General features: G+C 35.9%; 1 long non-coding RNA gene across 1 annotated transcript; it reads left to right on the top strand.

The window, feature by feature from the left end:
- The first annotated feature begins 666 nt into the window (after positions 1-666).
- On the top strand, positions 667-18,859 carry LOC120325213. The gene is made up of 4 exons (XR_005567110.1): positions 667-718; positions 1,718-1,907; positions 17,608-17,663; positions 18,751-18,859. It is a non-coding gene; the product is annotated as an uncharacterized LOC120325213 (long non-coding RNA).
- The last annotated feature ends 206 nt before the right edge of the window (positions 18,860-19,065 follow it).

The raw sequence follows: 19,065 nt of genomic DNA, 5'->3' as shown, positions 1-19,065 counted from the left end.
TTCATCTCTTAGTTGCCATCTCTAACAGTACACCACATTAGAATCACAAACAATTAGCTCCATTGTATGCAGTACTTACGCTCTCTAGTGTTTGTTTTCTTCCCAGCTGAATCCACGTGTTGGTTGAATGTTGACATCCACCTTTGACAGACAAATTCCACCATCAATAAATGGACCCATCTCAGCATATCTGTTACACCTGCACATAAGTACCATACCACTGGCATTCAGAATGACCTTCTTGTGCACCTTTCTTACCCCAAATAGATCAGATCCAGTGCTAATGGTTTTTTTATTTGAGATTAATATTATTTACCTATTTCAAAGTTGACAATTGAGGTATTGAAGAGTCTGGTAAAACCCTTCCCTGATTCCTATCCGTTCTGAACTTTTGAAAATAGAGAACAGTATTAAGAAATGTGAAAACAAATAGCCTTCAAACCTGAAAGCTAATACATTAAAACCTTTTAAACGTATAGGAAGAAATAAAATATGAATTTCATAATTATCTTAGTACATTCACTTACTGAGGCCACTTCTATGTGAAATTTTAGGTGGAATAGGAAATGCTGAACCAACCTAGAGTAAGGATCAATATTTTAATTTACATAGGACATTTACATGTTGGGTGAGATAAATGGCTGGATGTTTCCCTTTTCTTCTTACAGGAACCAACTCAAGGAGGCTGGCGTGTAGACAATTAGTTTTAGTATCACAGGTAATCTTTAAAAGGCCTAACAATTTTAACTGCTACCTGTGCAGTCTTCTATCCTCAGCTATTCATCCCAGAATTTTAACAAATTTTGGTTTAGTTGCTCATACATGAAGCTATTTTTACGTCATATGATCCAAAATCAGTTCTGAATACATGATGTTTCTGTGTATATATTTTAGTAATTCTGTCAGATGTTTCTAATTTTGTAAGAAATGGGGCTTTTTCCAATGCCATTTATTCTTTTCATAGCTTCTGTGAAATTGTGTAGGTGTTGTGACGTTACCTGATCAGGTTTAAAGACCCAGACACTGTGTTTCCTATGTGAATCTCTGATATACTTGCTTGTTAGTGCAACAAAAATAAAAATGTCCCACTAATGAGAAAAATTCCTTTAAAAACCCACTTTAGTGACTAGTCTCTGGTACTGATGACTGAGTATAATAAGCACATGGAATGGCAGTTGTTTGGAATGCTTTGCCCAAGTTTCTCCAAGGGAAGGTTACCCTAAATGTGAACTCCTAAGTCTCAAGTACCATGTGCCTTTCCATTGCACTTTTAAAATGACATCTGTATTTTTTGAACTATCAATCTTTTTTCTGTAGAAGTCCAAACATATAGATTCAATGCTGGCTGGACTCTCCTTAGATTTCTTCTTCTTTCTGAGTTTGCAAGCCACATTCACCTTCCAGATTTCTCGCAAGAGAAAGAGATATCACAGTATCAAAGCCCTCTGACTTTATGGGTGCAACTTATATTATTGTTAATCATATCCCTGGGTATTTCTTGGTAAAGAGAAATAGGTTGCGCACTGATGCATCCTGATGCAACTCCTCTGCCCTCTCCGGCAGACCACAGAGTAGGATATCTGTCTGCCCAGCACAGGTTTCAAACATTGCGGTCTGGAATCACAGAGGGGGAGTGCTGCCCACCCTCCCCTTGCACTACCCTATATCCCTCCTCAGCATATCAAAAAGATCTTCCTGATGTTTTTGACCATTTCAGCATCAGCCTTCTGGAAACCAGGCAGCTGGGAGTCCCTTATCTCCAGCAAACTCTCCGGTGCAGCCTGCAAGATGCTTGAACCCTGAAAGGTCCCTTTGGGCTGGGGAAGCAAGGAGAAGGTGAACCGCTCCCCCTGATGCCTAAAAGAAAACTCAGGGAGAAAAAACTCCGAGACAACCTAGTTTTGAAGGTGAGATAAGGAAAGGGATTAATTTGTGCCTCTAAGGCATAGGGTTGGTTATAAGAGGCATGCTGCTTCTGTTACAGATGTTATAATTTATAATATTCTCTGTCCAATCCCAGATTTTACCTCCCCCTGGCTTTTTCCCTGGTCCATCCCTGGTCCTGCCCTTTAGGAATTGGGGCTGGGGTCTTTGAGACCCTTTTCTTCATGATATTCATCTTCTTCAGGGTACAGGGGGCACATGGTTACTCAGTTCTTGACTGTACTCTTGCGGTTCAGCCCAGCATTAGATGTCCTCAAATAGAAGAGGCCTATCTGAAAGAGAGACTAAACGTTTCTACTGGAATTCTGGGGATATTTGATATGGGGAGCATGGAATGGGGTAATAGGGTTGGGGAATGTGTGTAGTTACTATGCTAAGGGTAAGGGAATAAATGCTGCTGCTTCTAAAATCTATTCTACTATATAACTATTATAAAACTTATAAAAAATTAGAAAAATCAAAAAAAACCCAGATGGACCTTAAGGCATGACCCCCCTTGCTTACCCCAGCTGCACCCCCAGGAACTAAAGAGCTCTCTGCAGACTTGTTAAATGGATTCTCATGCCCCTGTTTGCTAGCTGGTGCTGAATTGCTGGGCTACCGCAGTAGGACCTGGTTATGTACAACGAACCAACTGCAGGAGTCAGCTAATAACAATGGAAGTCATAAGGAAGGAAGGGAACAAGGAGAGAATGGAAGGAAGTGAAAAGCACATTGATAAATTTTCCATAATACCTTGATAAGCCCAACCAAGAAATGTATTCCGTGATAAGTGTGCTAATGAAGCTCAGCATCACGGAAGCCAGCAGATGGTCACTATGCATTCACTCACCAATTTTTACCATGGAGAACTGTGAAGCCATGGGGTTGGAATGGCTAGTACATAAAATTTAAAAAGTGAGTAACTTGAAAATATAAAGAGGCTCAAACATTATTTTTCTTGTACTGAATCCTAGAGAAAATGTATGCAGTAGGGTTTTTTTTTTTTATTTTTTGCATGTGTTTGTACATTTGGATGCATATGACAGCTTTTATCTTTCTCAAGTACAAAATGCTTTCTTATTTTCTTAGCGATAGTGATATTGCAGGTAATGATTTTACTTTCCCTGTGTTCAAATTGTACTGAGTTTCTGAAGCACATTTGAAAGCACAATGTGGACAGAAAAGCACTTTCATGCTACTAGTCTATACATGTATAAGCATTTGTAATTGGGAGACTTCATGTAATCCAGGTATTGTATAGCATGTTGCATAACAAAGGTCCAAAAAAGAGTTTGCAGTTTGTTACTTTGGTTTTCAGGTGTTCGTGACCTCTCCACAGTCTTTTGTATTGAGCAATAGAATATCTCCGTTTGACAGAAGGAAAGTTATTTGCAATAATTCTTTTTTTCCACAGCTCCTTCCCACCTGACCTACAAAATGTAGGGGTACAGGGCAGAATACTGAGAAATACTCAGCTGTTTGAGCTGGACTTTCATTTATGCTTTGAGAAAAGGTTTATATGATCTCTTCATTTCATGCCTAAGAGATTGTCTCTTGAGTGGAGGAGGGGAGCAAAAAGGACTCAGAGACTTTGAATACTCCTTCTTTCCTGAACTCTGTAGTGAATGAGTCTCCTAACAGCACTGATGTAATTGTGATCACAGTGATAGGGGAAAATGACCTCTTCAGTGTTGCTTTGACTCAGTTCCTCCCCAGTCAGCCTGCTGGTTCTTTACAAACATTGCTTCATGCCTCAGAGAAGCACTGGATTTGCAAATTTTGCTCCTGAGTTTATCCCTGGAATTTAATTTAACCTTTCACTTTCATCACAACAAAGATATTTGCTATACCTTAATCCAAAATCCATATGCTAAAGACTCAATAAACTACCCTTTTTCCTTGGATATTCAGAAGGATTTTATGTCTTTCTGTGAATAATATCTCTTTGCAAAGTGGCTAATAGTTTCATCTGCTTTTATATTAGCAGTAATAGCAGTGTTACAAAAGACACCAATTTTGGCAATACAATTGAGAGGTTTACAGCAGTCATAGCTTTTAAGATCCCCATTTAACGCAGCATTTAAGCACACATGGCAAAAAATCTGAAGCAGCAAAGCTGGGGCAAAAGTACTGGTAGGCCTTATAAACAGGGAGTCACCTCTTTGGAGGTCATCCAGTGTTTTAGAGTTGTTTATATACTGTTCTGGAATAATTTGATTTACAGAACTCTTTTTTGGAGTCATCCCTGTGCTATGGTGGTTTGATCATCCCAAGAGTAGCCAGTTATGGCTTATAGCCCTGAAGGAAATGGTACATAGACCTATACAGCTCCCTGTGGTTTATTTCAAAGGCCATACAACAGCTTGCTGCCCACCACTATACAGTTTTAGCTCACAAAAAAAAAGGGCAGTATTAGTGAATGAAACAGAGCATTTAAACTGGAGTTTTTTGAGATCTCCATTCTCTTGCCCTCTGACTTCACCATCCCTTCTGTCCCAGAATTCTTCTGTCCCAGTTCTCCATTGTGACCATGCCACAAGTCATAGGACATCCTGTGACTACCTTCGCTATGGGATGTAACAGATTAAAAGTCCTACAAATAACTTGATCATTCTGGTAATAGACTGAATATTAAAGCAAAATATTGTATATCTGTCAAGATAGACAGATCTGGTAAGAAACCAAGTCTGTGTACATGCTCAAATATATACACGAAGAAAATCATAATGTAACTAGAGATTAAAGAGCTTGGAGAGTGAAGAATAAGTGGAAAGTGATTAAACGGTAAGTGATATCTTAAAAGCATATGAGAGATTTTAAAAGGATCCATGCAGAAAACAAAGAGCTATTAGTTAAAAAAGGTAAATTGCAGATAGCACTACTCTAATATCAGTCCCACAATAGCCATCAGAGATGAACATGTAATGTAATTTCTTTTAAATGGATGCTATTCTAGTCACACTTATCATCCGCAGAGAAATATTTCTAATATCTATATCAGATGATAAAACTATTTTCATTTATTATTGCACTAGATTTTTCCCAAGATTCTTACATTTTCTTCTTTCTGCATGTCATTTTTTTGCTCCTATAACAAACATTGAACTTGTAAAGTTTCCTCATTTTATTTTTTTATATATAAGACTCAAATGTTAATAGAAATTTTAGAAATAGGGAATATTGTCTTGCTTCAAAAGTGAGATAAGTCTTTCTGAATTTCAGCCTATATGTTAGCACAGATATAAATATACTGTACGTGATATATATATTTATAATATACAATTTAGAAATACCTAAAGTAAATCGTTTTTAGTCATTTCTTCAGTAGTCAATACTCCTCTCACAACACTTTAGCAGGACTATCTGGTTTACTTATTTCTAAATGAAAAATAAAACCTAAATAATTTTCAGAAATTGATTTCTGCTAAGTTAATGAGTGATGGATCATGGTGAAATAGTGCAATAAGTACATACTGTTGTCTTTGGGGAATAAAGCGGATTTTTTTTTTTTCCATTTTGTACATTAGAACCACTTTGTAGCTCAGACTTCATCTCTGTTTATGGTGGCGTTTAACCCCACTGTCTGGTTATTATGCCTCTGATATAAATACACCCAACTTAGCAGCACTGAAGACATAAATGAAACCCAACAATATTACTGTGATAGAGTCTATATAAAGTTTGCTGTGTAGCCAGCTGAGAGGAGTAATTTCTATTTTCCAGCCAGTAATTGGAGAGTAAGATGCACTATGTTTCAAGGCCTTGAAAGCTCATTTTATAATGAGACTAACAAGCTAAAATCATCTATTTTGTCTGAGTGAAAGTAGGGATGATTTGACGGTGATCTATGATTACCTGTGTAAGGAAGATATTTCTGCTTATAGAAGGTTCTGTGATCCAGTAGAATAAAGTGTAATGAGATTCTGTTTTTGAAAACTTAGAGCTATGCTCATTCAGACAGATATTACAAGAGAAAAGTCAATCAAATTGGAAAAACTAAGCTAGAGATCTCTTGGGTTCTTTATCACTGTGTAGGATACATGCTTTGCACTGAAAAAAAAATGATAGCAGCGCTTGCTTACCAAGGGGGTTATTTTATGGTCTTGTGCCTATCTTCGCGAAACAAGCCTTCTTCTTACAGTGAAGCAGTTGGGCTCATTGAGGCAGAAGAACAAAATAGTCAACCACAGTTTTCACCAAAGAGATTTGGAATTTTTACGTTTATTTGAAAGATGAATGCTGACAAGATATTATTTTCCCATAACTAGGTCTTCCCTGCTACTTAATGTATGATTGCAAATATGGTTGAATCAACTAGAATATTCTTTGGTACACCAATATTTCTACTTCGTTGTTAATTTTAATATCTGGGTTTGTTAATATAAGTTACTGCTCTTATTTAAATCAACTACAAGCCTTAATACTTGAGATCTTTTTCCATAGAATGCACAAAGATATATCAGTCTCTGATTTAGTGATTGTTCTTAGGGAAAATAAATTTAACAAATTTAAATCCATAATTTAAAAATGTATACAATTCTGCTTTTGTCAATACATGTATATGCAAAAAAGGGGAAAAAAATTACTGTTTGTCATGAAAATGTATATATTTCAGTCATCTCAAAATGTTCTTTCTTTTTACCTTTCCTTTCAGTTTAGGGTCCATATTGTTTAATTAGTCTCGTAAAACTTTTCGGAAGATAGGTATAGAGCATTTTATATCAGCTAAACTATAAAGAGAAAACAAACCACTAATTGAAAAAAAAATAAACATCAATCAGTAATACAAAATGCAATACTTTTCCAGTCAAATGTAGTTGAAGCATTCAATTTTTAGAAATAAACAATTATTTTGAGGTAATTTTTAAAAGATAATAAGGTAGGAGGGTTTTCTCTGTAAACCTGATATTATTACATTTTAACCGAATCATACCAATTCATTCTATAAGTCATTAGATTTTTTTTTTCAAATTAGTTTTGCTAAATTCATTTTTCTTCCTTCAAAATCAAAACTATCCTATCCCTTCTCCCTTGAGGTTTTTATCTTTAAGAAAGTCCCAATCATATCTCACAAAAATAACTCTAGTGTTTCAACTTTCAGTAATTGGATGGATAGAATAAATAAGTCCTTGGGTAGATAGCAGTATTTGTTTTAGATTCACTATATTTTTCTCTAGATTGGAGTGCCATGAAACCATCTGATCTGACTATGAAAGAAGCTATTTTATAGTATTTAAAAGATACTACATATCAGGTTCTGAGAGTTTACACTGATGTAATGCATTGAAAATGTAGAAGATTGTATGCTGGAAGACCATTTCAGAGATTTAACTGTTTTAAGACTTCCACTTACAGACTGTACTGCTACCACATGCCTGAAAAACAGATACCTGTAAAAACACCTTCTAAAGCATAATTTAAATTTTCCATTAATAAAGCATTAAATATTTTTCTCTGAGTGTCTACTGAAAAGTAATAAGGAACGTGACTATACCTTCTAATAAAACACAGTTTTCCCCTCATTCCCAGACCAGAATTTACTTACAATGCAATTTAAAAAAAGTCTTAGAGTCCTGAGAAATTATAAACATCGTTTCTCAGACAACTCTACCAGTATAGGATGTAGACCATGCTGAACAATAGAACCATAAAAGATGTGAATTATTTCCAATGGTAGAGAAGAACTTTGCTCTCAGATTTGCAGGACAAGAACTAGAGATGCTCACCTGGGACAGTGGGAGGGAAGGGGAGAAGGGAGGCTACCTCCCACAGAGCCCTTTCACCCTGAGTGGGTCAGACACAGCCTACAGGAATTTAGGATGCTCAGGGAAAAGAAACAGACCCATTTTTTCTTTTCATATACTGAGAAGTTTCCATTCTCTTTCTTTCTGTACAGGGTTGAGAATACAGAAAAGTATAGGACTCAGGAAGCACATCTCCACTCATGTTTGTATTAACTGTAAACCTCAGTAGATGATATACGCATGTACTCACACACTTGACTTACAGGCTGCCACTGAAACCTAGTCAAGCAGCCTTTCTGTCATTTGTTCAAGCCACAGTTTCAGAGTCACTCTGTCTTTTGAGTCCCATCTAAGCCAGTTTTGGAGCATTATATTTAAAAATTTGGGTTGTTTAAGGCATCTTGTCAAAAAGCTATGCAAGCTGAAAATATATCTGAATATAAAACAATGTATTTTTGCGGAGAGTTAAAAGTCATTGCCCACAGTGAACTGTCATATTCCAGCTGAGTAATTCCTTCCTGCTTATTCCTTTTCATACTATATTCTCAATAGTAATTTTTGAATGTATTTATGTTACATCTTTATACCTCTGTTGTGACTTTGTTCCAATGGCAGAATGGGAAAAAGTAATTTTTGATTTTCTTCAGTGAAAAAAACCCATAAGGTAGAAGTCCTGTGGAAAGTTTTATGCTTTTTGTTGGCTAAATACGCGTGGGCACCAATTGATTTATTTTTCTCTGTTTCTGAACACTGATCACTCCAATAATGTTGTAGAAATAATTAATAAAAAGAACTGATGTGTTCCCACTTTTTGCTTTTGCTAATAACATTTTGTTTAATGGGTGTGTTAGAGGTTCATACAACAAAATGAAATATTGAGAGAGAGATTGAAAAATGTACCGGTCTGTCTGAAGTTATTTGTTTTGAACAGTTACACATATTAGTTTATCTGCAGCCCAGGCAATGAACTAAGACAAAGGAAAAGTTCTTTTCTATTTACTTGATGTTGGTGTCACCCAACACAATACTATTGCTACCTCACAGGTGAGGCAAAAAGCCCATTAACATCACTCAATGCAAGTTCAGGTGGAAAATATGAAGTAATTCCAGAGTAGTCTAAGTCTTTCAGGAGCTTTGTGATGGTAGGACTTACAGCACAGGTAGTCATTTAACTGTTGAAAACATCTAAGGCTCTCAGGCCTACAAATGATCCATTTTATTCTGACAGAAAACCTTTCCCAGCAGATTTTTTTATTAGTGAATTAGAAACTGAATTTGCCCCTTTTGCACTCTTTACAGAAAATAAAATGTAGAATGCTGATTATGGGATCTGCATTTACTTTTCTCACTCTTGCATTTGACTTTATATGTAAAGCATTGTGTTTTTTTCTTTTTGGCATGTTAGGCATGTTTGTATTCCATCCAGAACTGCTGGGCTCCTATTAGGCAACACTCTGTTTTTCTATTATTAGAAGGTAGTATGACCCTGAGTAGTACATTAAATTACAAGGTGTAATAGGAATCCATCTTAGTCAACCCTCATAGTTTGACAGTCTTGGGGCCAGTTGAGGAACAGGGTGGGTTTTGGTTAATACCTACTTAAGTATTTGTTAGTAAAGTTTCAGCCTTTCAATTTTCCACATTTTGGTTTCAATATGCTTATACATTATCAGATTTTCACTGTTACTGGAGGGTAGTATACACATATTCTTTTTTCTTCCTGATCAATAACCCTCAGATGTGCCTTCACAAGCAATATCTGTCCATCAGAGGCAATCTAAGCTGATATACTGCTGTTGACTTATACCAGAGAGCATTCGTCAAAGCCATATGTTACTCCCTGTTCTTGTACCCAGCCACAGAACAAGTTGTCGCGTTGGCCCCAACTGTGGAGAAGCAAACTGTTAGGATTTTATTGTCATATGTATTAACCTGCTATAAAGAGAATAATTTACTTATTCAATTAACATGAGCCATGGTTGTAAGGGCTGCCATTTGATTTTCTAAGCTGCATGAGCATTTCATAATCAACTTGTAAAAACTGGGCCATGATGCATTAGAAGCTATTAAGCCATCATTTACAAACACTTTGAAATACCACCGAGTTCTTTTATGCTTAAAAGAGGAAATAACTGATGTATTTCAGTTTGGTAACATTTGATAAATTCATGCATGGAAAGCCTAAAAGCACTGTTAATTAATCAAAATCAAACTAATGGAGCAATTGCATTTGTGATTCAAGGGGGAAGGGAGATTTTTAATAGAGCTCAAGGGAGTCAGAGTCCCAACTTCTGGTGAATTTAAATGGGAATTTGCTGCCTAGATGCCTTGGGTGTTTCTAAAAACCTCAGCTGAAGCAACTGTTTGTGTCCCTTCTCATCCTCATTTAGAAGATGCTGTTGATGAAGTAACAGCTAATATTTAATGGCACATGTTGTGCATATGCATTTAGCATGCTGTGCGTGTCATATGAACTTTAAAAGAAAATGAGTTCCACTTTTCCCTTCCTTGAGTTCCTTGAAAATGAAGAGATTTTAGGACACTCTGTAATTTTTCAAATAGAGTTAAACCTTTTCAAACCTTTCTGTATAAAGTTTATATGAAAATTCAAAGGTACCTTGAGCAAAGTCATGGACAATAGTGCAGAGAACCATAAAGAATTCAGCATTTCCTGTGGAACATTAAAAGAATACTTCCACTCGTATTAAATATAGATTAACTTAATCTTATAAGGACTTTATTTCATTAAAATGTAAAATAGACACAATTATTGGAAAATATCATACATTTTGAATTAAATCCCCCTTAATTAATCGGTGTCTATTATTTCTAAAATTTCTTCAGACATAAAAACCATTTAAAACTTTTTTTTTACAAATACTTGAGCATGATACCCATTTAGAGCTGCCTTACTAAATTTTATTTAGAAAAAAATTCATGACAGATTTTTTTCAAAAGCATCTACTATGAATACTATGCTAATTTCTATTAAACATTTTGTTTTCCAGTTTAAAAAAAAAATCATAGAAAAATGTACCATAAAACTGAAAAGTTCATGGCTGCCAGTTTTATGACTGAAAACACAGCTAGTTTTTTTTATTTGTAAATGACACTGTGATGCTTGACAGGACACACAGGGGTTGTGCCAGATCTCCAAAGTGGCAGAGCAATCACATTGCCCAGGCTACATCTGACTGAACAGGCTGCACATGCTGTTCTGCTCATTCAGCAGCCCTAGCATGCATTGAGAGAGGTACACCTTTCTGAACTGCACAGCTACCTGGAGATATGACAGCAGTTCTAAATTAACAAAAAAAATTGCATCTTGTGAAATCTTTGGAACCAAAAACTTCTGAACTGCTCTGTTGTTTTTTCAAAACAACTGCAATAGGATGGGAGTGGCATTTTTCTGTTTCCCTTAAAAGTAGTGGAAGTACTTTACTCAAAGTTCAGTTGGCTGAGAACTCCAGTTCTGTAGTGTGCGTCCTGTGAAGTGCCTTGATTTCAGACAAATTTCATTCTCTGATACAATTTAGCATTTTGTTGTGCAGTGGACTGCAAGTTAGCAGACCAAATTTGTTTTAAGTAATTTTTTAATTTTACATAGACAAGATTTGCCCAATAGGTAGATATAAATGATGAAACATAGTGAACAGCACCTGAGCAGAACCATATATTTTTAGAGTCATGACCACAGGGCGAAATATTCCATTTGTAGGTACCTAAAATGAGAGAAGATTTTGGAAGTCAATGACCATATGACTTTGCTAGGTATCTTCCCTGATTCAAGTTCCTATCAAAGGCATGCGGGAGTTACTCATTTTAGATAATATATATTGTAGTAGATATTTCTTAGGATGTATTTGAAACTCATTTTTAAAAACTTTAAGTAGTCTGCTTTTGAAAGGAGAAATTCTACAGAGGTCGAGGCAGGGTAAGATGTTGATAAGTACAGCTGATTTTAATGAATTAGTGCACACTAGGCTTCCTTACTGACCATTTTAAAGATGGCCAAAATGGGACAAACACCAGGACACTGATATAGCTTATTTCCAGAATATTTGTCTTTAATTGTACTCTATGAATAAACCACACTAATTTTTTTTTATTCAGAAGCTTCCAGTGAGATCTTTAGAAATGTTTTTTGAAGCTATTATGCATGTGTACTTAAAGTATGCTAATCTAATATTGTTTGTTTGTCAGGACATGGAATATGACACACTTTTCTCTACGTTTTAAATTTTACAAACACTAACTACAGTCTAAAACTAAAGGTTACACAAAAGATCTTGCCAGAACTTTTTAAGTTGTACACAAAATTTGGAAGGTCACTTATTTTGGACGAAAGGTACAGCTAACCTGATTTTAAGACATTTGAAACTAATTTTTGGGAACTGTAGGTGGTGTCCTTTTGGATATCACAGAACAAACAAGAAATATGCTGAATCACGTGCATAATATGTCTCAAAGTTACATATGTACTACATTGTTATGCCTGCTGTTATGAAAATGTGCCTCTTAATCTTTGAAAATCTGTGTTTGAAAATCTGAGTCCTGATAAATAAATTGTTCCAATTGGAATACCAAGTGCAGCTTTTCTCAGGCTAGGTTGTAAACAAGTGTTTGTTAGTCAACTGGACTGTATCTACAAATCTTTTTAGGGTTGCTAAGCAAGGGAACTTGGGATTGTTCACAAAATTAGCATTGTTTTCATATTCTCTTTTAGCATAGGAAAAAAAATGGTAACCCACATTCACAGTATTCTCATTGGCTAATTTTATTTTGGATGTGAGCCTGTACAGACCCTCATAAAATCAATGAGTTTTGAGTATCTAAATAAGTAAAGACAAATACAAAGAACAACTGGGCATTCCCAACAGTGCCCTGCATCAACTAATTCCAAGATCCAGGACTCAGAGCTGTATTTCTATCTAACTTACCATGGATAAGAGCCATCCATGTGTAACATAAGGACAGTGAGACGAGAAAACCAACAGTTTTAGAAGTTGTTCTCTCAGCCTTCTCACTTCTGTTCAATGTCAGAAGAAACTCAGCTGAAATGTAAAAAGCTTATGACATTTGAACAACAGGGGAGAGAAATGGCTGGGAGGGGATGAATCAAGACTGAAAGCTACAGTATCACTCTGCTAGTTAACGTTCAATAAAACTTTCACAAACCACCACAAATCACTCTACACATTTCATCATTTGAAGCCTTTTTATTTCATGTTTTCTGAGCCCCTGAAGAGTCATTTTATTTCCTTTCTTGTGACGTTTTCCTTTGAGACCCAGAAGCAGGAGAGTAAACTTGAAATCCTATACCAAAAAAGCATGTTTATATTCTTTTGGTTTTTAGAGGAAAGTAGATAAAAAAAAAAAAAACTAAAAAAAAATATAAACAGCATTCTATCTGTAGGAGTTGCAAGCCCAGAAGATACCTGCCTAAACTTGAGCTACTCATTTATTTTATTTTCTTTATGCAGGAATAAATTTGCAGACCTTGATAGCATTACCTGTGAAAGCAAAGCAGCTGAATTTTAGAGATATCTAGATGCCTTTTTCTAGATATGCATCTTAGAAAAATCTTAGTATATTTTGATAATTACTTCTTCCATTCTTATTCTTTTCCTTCCCCTCTGGATAGTGGAAGAATCAACAATTGCAAAACTCCAGTATTCAACCACCTCTGACACACATTTGACTGATCATTTTTTTTCTATGGAAATAAAATTTCTACAAAGTCATGTGATTTTCTGTTTTGGCTTTGTTTTATTTTGTAGCATGCTTTCCTGATTGAATTTTCTAATTTAAAAATCAAAATATCTCATTTTAGTTGAAAGGTTGGACACTAAAATGTGCAGCTCCAATCTGTTGACTAGCACTTAATTGGTGCTTTCCCACAATATTTCATTACGATATGGCAGCTGTAGACCAGATCACTGTTACTTTGAGGGGTAAATATCTCCAGTTGATCACATCACTGACAGAAAAATACCTTTTTTTTTTTTTTGAGCTAAGCAAGTTTAGGGACACCATGTAACTAGCAATGCAAAACATAGCAATGCAAAAACCTTTTCTGTTGATGAAAAACCCCAATATATATATTTGATTTTGACATTTTAAAATAAAAATATTGGAATTTCAAAATCTCATTATGAAATCAGAGAAATGTTGAGATTTCCTTCAGGATAGAAAAAATGTAGATCTCAGTTAATATCATCCTAACTGTTTAAATTTGCAAAGGTTATAATTATTCTTTGTATATTAATGGTTTTGCTATTTTTGCCTAAATATTCATTCTTTGTTTTAAACTCTATAAAGACGGCTACATAGGCAAGTCTTACAATCCCTCATTAAGTTAACTATTTCCTTTGCTTTGATTTGAGCATATGGAAATGTTATGATACAGCATGCTGGTTAAAAAAGGAGTCTAACATGGCATTTGAACTGTCTCAAGTGCCGTGTTGAGGTTCTTTGTGCTGTTTTGTAGGTAGCTTATGTCTCATACACAAAAGAGCATTCTTTTTCAAAGTGTTATTTTAGATCTCATCACGCACTCCTAGCATGTACATAATGAATTCAGTTAGTATCTGCACATGGAGGAGATGAAGAATTTGGCCAAAAAACGGTAATTTTATCAATCTTAACTGAAAGTTTCCGACATGCGTTTGGCTTTGTTCCTGCCATTATTGCTAAAAATTAGGTTCTTGATCTGGAAGACACAGATTTAGGAAAATGACTACCCGGATACTTCCCATAGTTAGAAGATTTGCACCTAAAACTGGAAGAGGTTCTAGGTGAGTTTCTCTTACCAGACAGATTAAAACCCTCTAAAAACAAGCCCCTCTCAGAAGAGCACTGAGGTATCAGGCTGAGACCAGGTTTGGCTACCACACCCTCACGCACCTCTCTAGAATCAGGGCTGTCAGGCAGCTCCAGGTGCATGGGCTGCACAGGAGGGACGGGAAGAGCACATGAAGCTTGGTGGTGAGGGATATGACCTCCAAGAGAATGCTTTTTTTCTTAGATACTTCATTTTAGTTTTAAAAAAAATCAGACAATGCAATTAATGAAGAAACCTCCAAGCAGAAACTGAAAATCAGGTGATGGCTTTTCAAGCTGAATGCTCCTGTGTGAGGCATCCCATACTCTTGCTTACTTTCTCTTTATTTTGCCTTAGAAACGCTGCCTAACCTGTAGTCAGACAGTAGGGGCGCACTCTGAAGTGAATGCTCTAACTGTAAGTTTATCACCAGCTGTTTTAAAAGAGAAAATTAACTCTTTCCAGCTTCCAGAGGAGAGGATTTATGTGTTTTACTCAATGGAAAAAGCTTAAATTATCATCCTTGCAAAAGGAGAGAAGTCACACCTCAGAGGCAGCTCAGCTGTCTGGAAACTGTTGGCAATAGGTGTCCTTACATTCGCATACCTGTTGCTGTGAATCTCACAAGATTAGAATAACTGGTTTGATTTAGCCTGAAGAAGCTCAGTGCCCTTCAGATGCTTAATAATGAGAAAGTCAAGTCCACTGTTCCATGGGACCAAGGAAAGACATGAGATGTTACTCGAAAAGTTTTCAGGGAGTGAAATAAAATGTACAAAAAAAGTTAAAGAATCTGTACCACCAAATGCTTAGGCAAAGACAAATATCTGTCTAGGATGGTTTAGTCACAAAATAGTATGTCAGAGGAATCACATGAATGCTAAAGGTCTCTCCTCACTTCTTCTCCAGCTATGTTTCTCTAGGTTCCTATGCTGGGCCTGTGAATGCCATACACATTATACCTTTTGTCAAGTGAGTTCAGGGTATTTCTTTGCAACGCAATGTGGGATATTTCAGTAAGGATAATTAGCCCAGACAAACTACTGTACTAATTTGCATATACAACTTCCAGAACTGATGTTATGCTTTTTCTGGAATTCTTGGATGCCATCCACTTTCCTCTGCGCATTATATTTTCTTACTATTTGAGCTTCCATCCAGTTGCCAGCAGGTAATTGATATTTCTCCATCCTTCCAAGTTTCCTTCTATATTTTATCTCTAATTTTGATCCATTGACTATAAAAGATTATTAATAAACATGACTCATATATAAAGGAGTTAGTAAAAAGTTAAAAAGCAGAATGGTTATGTTAAAGGCATTAACTAGCTGAAATATTTATCACACCTTGTTTTAACTCATTGACAGTTATTTATCATACATATGAACTTCTTTACATATATTTTTAAGTGTTAGAGATGGCTTAAAAAAGGCAAAATACAAAAAAGTTTAAACCAGTGATTCTCTTTTAATTTTGACCTTCATAAAAAAAAAAAGAAAAAAGAAAAAAAGCCTACAGCACTGTTTATTTTCATCAACAATGTTATTTGTTTTGTGCTTTTTATTTCAGGCTAGAGTGAAGTTGATTTACATAAGTTGATGGCACGTGTGTGTGTATATACACTTCATATAGCCATTTTCAAGCAAGCAGTTGCATTTATCTGCTAATTGTGAACTGTCAGAGGTTACATACAGTGCTCAAGTTTAAAATTACTGTATGAAAAAGAAGCTAGAGGCATATTCTCATTCAATAAACATTCTCCTTTTCTGCATGGATATTTCTGTGTTTTTTTAGCTTTTTGGATAAGTGTCACTGCTATAATCTTTTAATTAATATTGTGCTGTAGAGTGAAGGCATGAATGGATGCTACTGGCTGTTATTGCCACAGTGCCCAGAAGGATGCTACTGTTTTGCCAAAAATGTTCTGTCACTAATGTGAGGCCTGTTGACAGACTGTTGTTTATATGTGTCAACATGATGCCAAGTCGATTGTTTCACTACAGGAATCCTGGCTTGGCCCCAGTGGCTGTCTGAGGCTCTGTAGACAGAAAGATACTTTTATAGTGGCAGTGAAAGAGAACAGCTTTTTGGACTTTTATCTTGATCTCATAGTAACTATTCTCTCATATATATAATAAGAGGATTAATAATTGGGAAATTTTGCCATGCAACTTGGTACATCATATTTTATATTTTCCGGACAGAGGAAGAAATTTAAATTTAAGTGGGGCTGTTAAGTGAGTCTAATCAAATTATTGTACTTGGTGTTTAATCACATTAGTCAGAACCAAGCATAAAACATTGCAACATGTTTGGAAGTGTGTTTTAGTGCAAAAAGTACCATTTTTAAAAACTGTTTCCTATTTACTCAGAAAAAATAAGTAGATTCACTGTGGGTGGAGAACTGCACTGCAGATTTCTTAATATGGACCTCACCTTCTGGGGTCGCTGGATTCCATGCTCAGACTCTGTTCTACACTCCTCTTTGTGTAGCACACAGCAATTAAGAGGCTCCAGTGGTGTAGAAAGAGGAAGCCGATCCTTTCCATTTCCCCCAAACAGTTGATGTATTTTTAATAACTCCGTTTGTCTGCTTCAGAGGAAGATAACTGATTATTGCTCAGTTTGAAAGCTTAATATTTATGTAAATATGTTAAATTAATGGGAGAAATCTTATCTACTATTTAGAAAAAGTCATCTAAAGAACAATCTTTACTATTTCCATCTTGATTCTTTCCCATTGGGTTATCTCAATTTTTCTCAAAGTAGCATTACTACTGGAAAAGTATCCATAATTTCTTGCCCAAACCAGTGGGATGTTTGTTACAATTAGATTGCCAACTGTCACTTTTGGGCAGAATCCTTAAATACACGGTCCTGTCGTCTAGTCAGAAAAATGTCTCCAAATCTCACATGAAAATGCCAGAAAAATCCATCACAAGGATGTAGAAATTGTGTGAAAAATACCTCCAGCTTTTGATCACTCTGCCCAAGGCTCACCACATGGTATCCCAAATATTCTTCGGAGATGCAAATTCAATATAGCTGGTGCTATAAGTCAGTGATAATAATGTGACTCAGAAATGTGATCAATCATATTTATGTTTATCCCAGGTTGAACTACACTACTGGAGAAAAGACTGACAGCGTGAAGGACCAAGTCTTTCAAGGTGGGCTTCAAAGTGCCATCTAATAATGATATCGGAACTGCTACTACTCATAACAAATTGTTAATACCAGACCTGTATTTGTACTCATAAAGGTCAGACTTCCAAATATATTATTCTGATAAAATATACTTCCTTTGTAACATACAGACGCAATTCAACTACTTTGATCTTTTGCCCCCAGTCTTCCGGGAGTAAAACCTTTTCTCCTTTAAATCCAATAAGCTTGGCATGTGTGGATCTCTTCTAGCGTGTGCTAGAGGGATTTCTTGGAACTATGTAGGCAAGTGACAAATCTTGTAGCTGTTTCAGTAGACACTAAACCATGTTCTACGTGCCGCCCCTGAACCCCACCTACGGCATTCCTTGTGACTCGATATCCCTGCCATACGGGACAAAAGAAGCTGAAAATATACTGCAAAGTATTGATATGAAAATCAGATAAATTCAAGGCTGAGGATCTTATATAAAACACCTAGCTACAGGGATCTGGTAGTTTTGGTACCAGCATATTTCTATTTTTCTGCATCATACTGAGAGGTAGAAGAGCTATTATAGTGAAGGATTTATCTGTCTTCAATGCACCAAGATTCAAGCATAAGATGAGAGATTTAGTGATAAATCAATATACGATAAATGCAAACTGGCTGGATCTGCCTTTCATCCTCTTCAAAATTTTGGTTACAAATATTTTGGTTGCACCTATTTAAAACAGAGTGAGGGCAGCAATGTATTTTCCTTGGTATAGCTTGATAAATATTCTTTTTTAAACACTTTTTTTATTTGAAAAACACTTCCTTTTTCCTTTTATTTAGATTTTTAAAAACCCAGAGCTTTGTTTTAAGTCTCTAAGAAGGCTGAAAGAAAATGAATCTGTCTTTTTTCTTTTTTTTTTTTTACTTAAATTGTGGTTGCGGAATTCTAAATTATGTATCTGGTAGAGTGTATGTAGTGAGAAAAGAGCAAATGCCAAATGAAGCCAATGACAGTTTTAAAATTCATGAAAAATCCAAGCTAAAATGAGAAGCATGAACACTATAAATCATTACTTCCTTGCCTCACAGCCAGCTAATTCAAGAATCTGCATCAGTTTTATTTTGCCAGTTGTGTAATCTAACACAGCCATCGAGGTTTTGGGAATCCAACACGCTGGTGCGGAGTTCAGTTCTGGTCCACCCTGCCTGTACACAGAACATTCTTCTAAGAGGTAAGGTATAAAAAGATTTTTTTTTTTTTAGGTCACTCCTTAGTCACCGTGGAAGAGTGCACTTGCTTGTCTGCACATACTGAAACTGGTCAACCTTCTCTTGGCTTGCCCCATGAGATAGGGATGTGGTCTCACAGGAACTGGAGATCTGTCATCTCATTTCCAGATGCATTGTAGGTAGATCAGATGGGGTTTTTA

This window comes from Pipra filicauda, unplaced genomic scaffold (assembly GCF_003945595.2).
Source record: "Pipra filicauda isolate LSUMZ 115617 unplaced genomic scaffold, ASM394559v2 scaffold128_size5466820_pilon, whole genome shotgun sequence".
Classification (NCBI taxonomy): domain Eukaryota; kingdom Metazoa; phylum Chordata; class Aves; order Passeriformes; family Pipridae; genus Pipra; species Pipra filicauda.
Note: the sequence above shows the minus strand (reverse complement) of the source record. Positions and strands in the feature narration are given on the sequence as shown.